The following is a 9980-nucleotide window of genomic DNA, read 5'->3' as shown; positions in this document are numbered from 1 at the left end:
TCAATACTTCAGCTACAGGTCAGCAGTTGGCTAGGCACTGTGTTCAGACAGATTCCACACAGGCAGAAGCATTCCGCGATCCAGAGGGAAGTTGGATGTTCCCCAGGACCGTAATTTGGGACTTCAGGAGGAGCTTCCTGGGCAACCCTCCTCAGCGCAGTCTTTCAACACGGGGGAGGGAAATGATGGGTGCGGGACATCAAAGTCGGCTAATTGTAGTCGCAACTCTCCAAGTTCTACTGCCGATCCGGAGGCAAGTCGACCACAGAAAATGCGATAACCTCCGGCCTGACTTCGCGACTATGTGACATAGACTGATACAGCATGTGTCATCCCCTGGGGCTCTACTGCTTTGAGGCCTCGCAATGTAGCTGTAGTGGACATGTCTGATGTGTGCAGTGTGAATATTACTGTGAGTTGCAGTTTGTTCATTACATTTTTGTCATTACCTTTTGTATTCTTTAGCATGCTGATGACTGTGCAGAACATTTCTTCACACTTAGGTAATTCATATTTATTGTGTTATACTTTTTGTATACTTGCTCTAAGTACATGGGTCTTGCCTTTTTTGCATAATGTATGAAGTTCCGGGCGAAAGACGCAATCTCTGCACTGCCTGACGCTGTGCCTTACTGGTTATATATTTATGAAGGATTAGTATCTCTAGTCCATGTATAATACAGGTAATGTATATGCATCAAAGTATCTACACCACATAGTCGTGCTAATACACCATGAGAATACATGTTGAAATGTCTAGAGAATTGTCGCTTAATAAGGGGAAGTACACTGTGTATACCTACTGCATATACCTGAACCACATAATCTTCTTTGTTATTCCTGCAGAAGTAACTCCTTGTTACACGCTGTACGTTATATAAGGAAATTGTACGTCTCCCAGTGTGTAGTTCAATTGGGTCTGTAGGCTTATGCCTCAGGAGCGAAGGAAAGGCACGGCTGGCCCGAATCGACACCAGAGTAGAACCGCGAGCCGTAGCTTCGCGTGCCACGACCAGGCGCCGTCTTTATTTTCTTCTCTTATTTTCTTCGCGCATCTGCGTTTGTATAATTCTCCCAGGGGGAGAAGATGTTGTATAGTGCTGTTTTCTGGCACGGCCGCTACATAAAAAAAAAAAGGTGCAGCCTGCTGCATGGCGCCGAAACGGCGTCTCGGGTCTAGTTCTCCTCGCGCCCGCTCTAGCGCCACTGCTCCGGTACAGCCGTTCACGGAGAAGCGCTTCCACGGCCGCGTTGGTACGCGCGACAGTGACTCTAATCAGGCCGTAAATAACGCGTTTTATAGTTGCACATTACAGGTTGAATATTGAAGTCGTTATTAGAAGTGCCGATTACCCCACATATGTGAAAAGTCTGCCCTAGGAGTGCCAATCTTTTGTAGAGTGGGCCTCAATGCTCTCCATGAAGGTTGCCCGCTCGACTCATCTGAAATGAAAAGAAGTGCTCTATTATGAATAATCGGAAGTAGATTTACGTGTTTCTTCAAGACAAAGCAGGGAGTGATGCAGACACTGAGGAGGCTGGCCAAAGGGTCCTGAAGCCTTTTCTCGTGAAATTTAAGTTTTCCTCTATCTCTCTGTTCTCTGCAATCTGACAAGTGCATGACTTGCATGCATGACTTGAAATCAGTAGCGCGTCAAGAAACAGTGGCAAAATAAGATACGCAGAAATGACAAGCGCTTGTTCTGTGTACGTTCTCTTCCTTCTGCCTCCATTTTTTTTTTTTTTTTTTTTTACGCGCTGCTCATCTTAGATCTTGCCCGTGTTTCTGATGGGCATGTCTCTTCCAACAGCTCCACCCACCCCCTCGCTTGGCACGAAACTCACCTTGTTAACCCTCTCGTGCACCCTCCTTCCCCCAAGAAAAAGCTTTTGGCTACGTGCCTGGATGTACATACGTTATTAAGTCACGAATTGGAAACCGACACATGAATGCACGTGAGCGTGTGGAAAATTTATAACTGTATGGGCAGGCGACAGAAGTGTGACATGATTCGACGAACACTTAACACTTTTACTGCAACTTTATTGTAAATAACGAAGAGCTCATTCACAGGCTGAAAACCTTCCTTGACAGAGGTTTATGCGACAGCGTCAAAACTCGCTCGACAGTTGTATTTGCATTCCCAGCCCAATTCACTATAAGAGGCCGCAGCAACTTTTTTCAATATGTTCACTGCTTTCTTTGACTCTTACAAGACATGCTCAATATCTAATGTGGTTTGGAAGGCCTGATCTACAGGAAAGCTACGTTCTGTGCACGATTCTGAGGCCGGCTGTGGAACGAGCGCTTCGATCTCGTATTTCACAGGGTGCGAGGAACTTTTGATCTTGGGGCTTTCTCCTGAGCTTTCACAATCACATGCCCCAACTATTGCGTCATCAGCTGGATTCATTCGCCGGCGTTTCCTGGGTTGCGCGTTCTTTTTTTGCATGTACTGCGGATAACCGGGAAAAACAGTCGGGACCGCCGTCGGAAGCAAAAGCCTAATCTTCGTGTTCTTTTTACAGTCATTCTCAGTAAAATGTAATGAACATACAGCGACCTGTCGCTTGGCTCCCACTTGCTTCCTTTCCCTGACGGCCCTTGGCGAGAAATATTCTTCAGCCACGCTTCCCGACGCTTTAGATCACAGGGGAATTCGTGGTATACTTCACAGTAGCGCTTCTTCTCGCGTTCGAGTTGCACAGCGGCACAACAGCTTCGCGGCATCACACCACTAGAAAAAACATCTGCCACACGCGCGCACGCCACAGAACCGTACTCAAGCACAGGAAACATGAGGCAAGCTGCTCACACACACGATCACACCAAAAAAAGCACACGAGAATGCGCACGAAAAAGCACACCAACACGCATAAATCCTGAGGCAACCACACTGTAACACGAACCGGCGTCTGCCTAGCGTGCCGGAGCAGTGGCGTCCTCACCGAAAACAGCCCCGGCCGCAAGTGTCAACTAAGCCGAGACGCACTCGCCCATTGACGGCGACGCGAAGCAGCAGGCCGCTAACTCTGGTGTCAGAAATAGCACTCGCTGCCATTGTTATCTGCAATGTACGCTTACATGATGGAGCCGCGACCTCCATGTCTGTGTGTTTGTATGAATTCATAGGCAAATCAGTTGTGATCACGCCACCTGTGTACTTCCAAACAAGTGTTATCACGCCACCTGTGTAACAGCCAATGGCATGACGCAATCTGTCCTTGAAATGCTATGCCACGTTGGGCAGAGCCTCTCACCCGGAAGAAGCGTCTCCGCCTACCCAACGCCTCCTAAAACTTCCAGACGCTAGGCGTCCCCGTCGGCCGGCTCGGGTCAACGCCTCCTAAATCTTCATTTTTTGTTTTAGGAGGCGTTGCTCGGGTGCGACGCTACACTGTCGTTGTCCAGACCCGTCAGAAAATAGTTCATGTGAACGCGGGCACGGCGGGCTCGGTCAGCCCGATTTCTGACTCGATCTGCTCGCGTCGGGTTTATATAAACGTCGCCACATACACTGTGAGGCGACGTCCTCTAGAATACGGCCTGTAATAAACACCGTATCCAACCAACGAACCTTTTCCTCTAGAGTTAACTAATTATATCCAAGCAATCTGGGCCGACATGGGAAAGGAAAAAGCGAAGGGGATAGCTACAGGAGCAGGGGGGGGGGGGGGTGCATGCAAAGGCTGGCTGCATGACGTAATGGTTTGATTGCTAGTTTGATTGCCGGCTTGCAATCCTGTATTATTATTATTATTATTATTATTATTATTATTATTATTATTATTATTATTATTATTATTATTATTATTATTATTATTATTATTATTATTATTATTGATGCGATTAAAACAACGACCCGATTGTGGGACCAGCCACCATATTTTGAGTACATGCCGTGTTTAAAGCTCATCATCATCACACGGAAGACAGAAAAGAAGAACGCTCGTCGCCATGGCCTCAAGGGTATCGCTGCATCTTCTGCTAGGATTTCTGCATAAATCTGCATCCATACCAGCGAAGTGCTACAGCCTGGTGTTCACAAGCGCCACCGGGTATGTCAAGAAGGCGTCCATAGCTGCGACAGTTACTGTGACCGCGTCAGGAAGAACACTCGTTTGCGAATTCACCGCGTCGAGTCAGCAAAACATCGTCGCAGCTATCGCCGTTGTCGTCGCTCCCACAAGGATAACCGCCGTCGGAGGTAAAGCTGATGCACCGAGCCCTCTGAAAGGGACGATAAGTGGAGCTCCTAAACTGGCATGGGAAACGTGTCTAGGACACCCAAATAGTTACTTGAAGAGTACTGACACATTGCGTGGACAGAAGTTGTCGTTTTCCTGGACAACTGACCACTCCATCTTTGCAGCTGGCGCCACATCCATTAAAGCTCAAGTGTTCGCCGTGATATGCCACGAGGCGGCCGCGAAGACGAAAGAGTGCTCTCGCATAATTGGGTCGTCTGAGCAGGCTCTGACGAAGAGTGCAGCGGGAGCCAACATACCAGTGAAGTGCGACAACCTGGAGTTTGTGGCGACCGCGGTATACGAGCAGGATAAGAGCGCCGCTTTGCGGATTACGACCGTTGCGTCTGGAAAAACGATTGCTTGCACCGTCAGTGCTCAACAGAAGAGAATTAGCGAGACTTCCGCTGTCGTGGCAAAGCCAGTGATAGGAGACCCTTCTACTCGTCTAACTGGTCTCTTAATAGGTGCGTTTTCGGATATGACCCCGGGGATTGGAGTGCACCAGGACGCTTGTTCCACTGGAAGCCCGAAGTACCTGAAGAGCAGCGTCGATTTGAACGTCAAAAGCGTTGGTTGAAAATGGGCAATCGAGTACTCACATCTGACTGGCAGTTCAGTCAACGTTTAGGTATTCGCAGTGGTCTGCTTCACGGATGTTTCTCAGTTGCAGAACAAGTGCTCGTCTATCAAGGCGTCGGACGTGGTAACATTGATCAGGTCAGATCCTTTGAGCCATCGCGTGCGGTGGAGGCGTCTGCTAGAGAGTCCAGTAGCCCACCTGTGCCTGCCATAGGTGCACTAGTGTCGCGGTCATCGCTTACGTCACTGTTGCACTTGTGCTTGGATTCCCGGCAGCCAATTTCTTGTAGTAACTTCTGCACTGCGATGAATTAGTAACTCTTTTGTGCCTTTTGTATTTCCTGTGTCAGAAAAAGTAAAAACAATTATTTACGTGAACATGTTCTACCCGAAGGTATGTGTCTCTTTTTGTGTGAACAGTGTGTGGTAAATCTGCTTTAAAACGAAGACTTCTTTTCCTGTTTCCGCCACTTCTCGGTAGCTGGCTGCTGTCTTGCTTGACAGGTCGGTACCGTACTACATAGTGCTAATAAGCACCGGATATAGCGTAAATCTAGGTAGCCCACACAGGCAGGCGACGCAACTAAGCGCGGACCTGACCTCGAACATCAACACGCCTTGATCGTCCTCCTGTCTTCAGTCCGCCGTCGTCATTGGATTGTATTCCTGTCGCTGTAACAATTCATTCGTTATCATCGTTCAGTCGTCTTCACTCAGTCGCCGTCACTGCTTTGTCATTGTAGTCATCACGCCGACATGCTGAACCGTTGCGATTCTGTCGTCATCACTGCGTCGTCGTCATCCCTTCATCGTCATTGTGACATCATCATTCCAGCTTCGTCATACCATGTCCATGCCGTGTCGTCATTCCGCGTCGTCATACAATCGTCAACTGTCGTCGTCGTACACCTTCGCCACTCCTGCGTCGTCATGTCGTCGTCCCACCTTCGTAACAGTGAACTGTACTATCGTCGTGATGTCATTACCGTCATTGCGTCAGGCCACGCACACACTCAAGTTTAAGTGATCGTCACAAAGGGCGAAAAATCAACCGCTGCGCGTTCCAGCAGGAAGCGCGTAAGTGGAGCTACTGAAGTTTGGTCGTATACTTTGATTCGTGTTTTTTTCTGCCAGGGACGCTGGACGCGGCTAAATATTTCATTTATAAATGTACCTATATAATAACCGGCAGACATAGTTATAACACGTAATGTTTTACAAAATGAGTAGGCCATTGTTTTTACTGAACTTTTGTAATTAAAGTCTGTGCTTTATTATTGAATAAAGGTTTTGAGACTTCACGGACGTGCGATAAGCAGCAGCCCATTGGTGTCGGTTGCAGTCCGGGCAGTTTATCGATTCAAATTGTACGGCGGTAATATTTGCGAGCGGGGTAGTCGTTTCCTTCGAGCAGCATCCCACACGTTCATTTTAAAGCAGTGTTCTTTTAATAACAATAATATATCGGCCAGTCGGTGGGTCACATTTTCGATAGCTACCACCAACCAAACGTTGAACCAACCTGGCATAACGGCTGCGGCTGCACGGCTTCCTTCGTTAGTGATCAGCCGCGCCTGGCCGGGCAATGACGTGTTGCTTGAAAAATGTGCTAGCTAGCACGAAAATTCATCTCTGGAACCGAGCACAGCCTGCTGGGAGACTACCCACGAAAACAAATGAATCTTTCTGGCTGTGGGCGTGGGCACCGGTGAGTAAAAAAGTACTGCTTCGCATTTTCAACTTTGAATTTATTTGCGTGCGAGGCGAATAAAGCAGATTCCTGTAGTCACTAATATACTACTAATATGTACTGTAGTCACTAATAAACATACTAATATGTTTACTGCTCTCCCCAGGCAATGGAAACGGGGCTCTTGTTATTTTACTACGTTTCTGAACTTCCTAACATGGAATACAGCATAAACAATAAATAGTTTTGGCTTTTTCTGCAAAATCATCCACAGCGATTAATTCACTGAACATTATAGTGGCAAATGTACTTCTGGTGATACACTTAGATTAATTGTATTTGAAACATAATAAAATGACTGTGTTTATTACTATAGTACCTGACAGAAACAACTGTCATCTAATCGAGGCTTAGAACACACAAGGACACCACTGAAAGAAATGTACACTCAAAACATTGTTGTGTGTGTGCTTTTCTGTCATGGAGCATTGCGTGCACTCTTCTTACGCTTGAATCACAAGCTCATGATCACCCACGCTGCCACCGTAGAAATTGAGTGAGTGACATAACTTTATTTGAAATCCGGTGATTGGGAGGCCCGGGCCTGGGGCCGCCTAGATGGCCACTGGGAGCTGTTGCTCCCGCACGGCATCCATGGCTCGCTGGACGGCACAAAGTTGGTCTAGGAGTTTGAGCTGAGTAGCGTGGCCGACCACCGCGCCCGTAGATTTTCCGGGGATACTGCCATTTTTTCTTGATATATTTTACATCCCCACAACATGTGTTGAAGGGTGGCTCTAGCAGACTTGCATAGCTTGCATATATCGCTGGCGTATATTTCTCCACCGTAGAAATTGAGGTTCTTTTTAACAGCGAAGCTGTTTAGGCCAGCCGTAAAAATGCGCGTTTCACGAAACTATCATCATCACCATTGGCTCGAGCGTCGTCGTCTTTTTCCGCAGCTGGCTCGTTGGCGCCCTTCGGTTAGCGTTCGTGCCCCTGCTCCCGCGTTCGTCGTCGTCTTCTTCCACAGCTGGCTGCGTGGTCGCTAATCATTCCAGCCTGCAATTTCACTTCCCTTCTGTCGTCGTAATGGGGAGGCAAAGCTTGCACTAGGCCGCGCAAAGCTCGAGACACAACGAAGCTGGCCGATCGATTGCGTCTCCTGGTAGTAGCTATAGGTTGAACTTGGCTATGTCTAGGTTGAACCTCGTTGTATCTACTATCTAGGTTGAACTTGGCAGCAGCTAGGTTCGACCTTGGCTATGCCTGAGTTGAGCTTGGTTACGCCAGGTATTGCTTAGGTTATGACGCAATCGATCGGCCAGCTTCGCTGTCTCGAGCTTTGCGCGGCCTAGTGCAAGCTTTGCCGTTTTAGGGGCGAAGCTCCTTAGGGTGTGGGTCTGTCTCTCCTCTGTAGTAGTAGTAGTAGTCGTCGTAGTAGGTAACCACGTCTACTTTTATGAGATTTTATGAGAAAAAAAAATTCCGAGAGTTGTGGCCGTAGCGGAATCGAACCAGGGACCCCTCGCTTCTGAGCGCGTGGCGCTAACCACTACGCCACGAAGCGTACATGTACAGACGCACCACGATGGCAATAAATACCCAACATTAACGAAAGACTGCGCGTTTCTAACGCGTTTGTGCTAGCGCGTTACGGCCCGTGCAAGAAGCTGTTGCAAGACGCTGTGGCCTCTCCGCCTTACCCCCGTATTCATAAACGCTGATGGCGTCGGCAAACGCGGTGCACGTTCCGGCATGTGTAAACGGCTGCGTAAGACGCTGTGGCCTCTTCCCCTTAGAGTACTGCACGTTTCTAACGCGTTTGTGCTAGCGTCCCCTTAAGCGGGAGATGGTGCAATTATAATGAAGGGTGCTGTTATAAAATAGGAATGACGTCACATATGGCGCGTGTCATTGGTGAAAGTCAATCGTTCGATTTAGTGCGGCGAGACTGGGCGAATTACACGGAAGATTCACGGTTTACCGATGATTCCCTCCGGAGCTTCGCCCACTCATCATCATTCACCCCGTGGATATGCGGTGTTTTTTTTTAACACGAAAGTGTTTTATGCCGGGGTCCACCAAGACTTCACTGACGTATTTCCGAAATACGTCATAGAACATAATACAAAGAAAGAAACCAGAAGAAAAAGTTCCACAAACATGCAAAATTTGGAAATCGAACCCACGACCTCTCGGTCCGCGACGATAGATCGCCGAGCGTTTAACCCATTGCGCCACAAACGCAATGGCAGAGAGCTACACAGACGCGCCTTATATATCTAACACTCCTCCGTGTACCCGCGCTCTTGCTCGGGGCGGTGCCGCCGCCTACGAGCAGAAAAGAGAAGTACTGCATTATGACACTAACGCGCACCGACAGTGAACGCTTCGGTGGTCTCAGCACTGCGACGCCTCGATGCCAGCATTCGAAGGGACGCTGGCATCAAGAAGCACTACCAACGCCACCTAGGTGGCGTTCACCGTGCTCAGCACAGCGGAGCGTGGCCTCCGCAATTAGCTCTGAAAATGTTTCTGAAGTTGATCGCGGAGGCTGCAATTACGACGCGCTGTACGCGCTGATTTGACTCGGTGACGATTCAGTTACGTGCTTTGTCTTGCGCGTTGTATTAGTGTGTCAGTTACGTGCTTCGTCTTTCGCGTTGTGCTAGCGTGTGCAGCGTAGTGCAGCTTCCATATGCACGACGGTTGCTCATGGTCATCGACGTTGGTAGTCGTGATGGAGGAGACGTGCCACCAGGCGTCAGCGTGGGTGCATCAACGCCTAAGGGCGCTTTAGCCACAAAACACCAATAGACATTATATATCAATGTGCAATAAACATTACACTACTTCTGTGAAGACATGTTTCACTTTCGTGTTCTATACCGATTCCTATATAAGAGGGATCAACCACATTTTAACACGAAAGTGTTTTATGCCGGGGTCCACCAAGACTTCACTGACGTATTTCCGTCACGGAAATACGTCAGCTTACAATGTACACGAACATAATACAAAGAAAGAAACCAGAAGAAAAAGTTCCACAAACATGCAAAATTTGGAAATCGAACCCACGACCTCTCGGTCCGCGACGATAGATCGCCGAGCGTTAACCCATTGCGCCACAAACGCATTTGCACAGAGCTACACAGACGCGCCTTATATATCTAACACTCCTCCGTGTACCCGCGCTCTTGCTCGGGGCGGTGCCGCCGCCTACGAGCAGAAAAGAGAAGTACTGCATTATGACACTAAAGCCCGGGATACATGGAGCGAACTTTCTCGACGAACTTCACGCGTCAAGTAACGACGCGGCGACACGACGCAGGATGTTCGCTGTGTCGCGATACATGCGGCAAACGCCGCCGCGCGTTGGCCGCCGTGTTGGCGGCGGTCCCGGCCGCCCGCTTCGAACTGAATTTGGCGTTGTCCTTGTAGAATTCACTTCGTTGGT

Source organism: Dermacentor silvarum, chromosome 3, assembly GCF_013339745.2.
Source record: "Dermacentor silvarum isolate Dsil-2018 chromosome 3, BIME_Dsil_1.4, whole genome shotgun sequence".
NCBI classification, from domain to species: Eukaryota; Metazoa; Arthropoda; class Arachnida; order Ixodida; family Ixodidae; genus Dermacentor; species Dermacentor silvarum.
The sequence above is the reverse complement of the archived record's forward strand: the minus strand, read 5'-3'. Positions refer to the sequence as shown.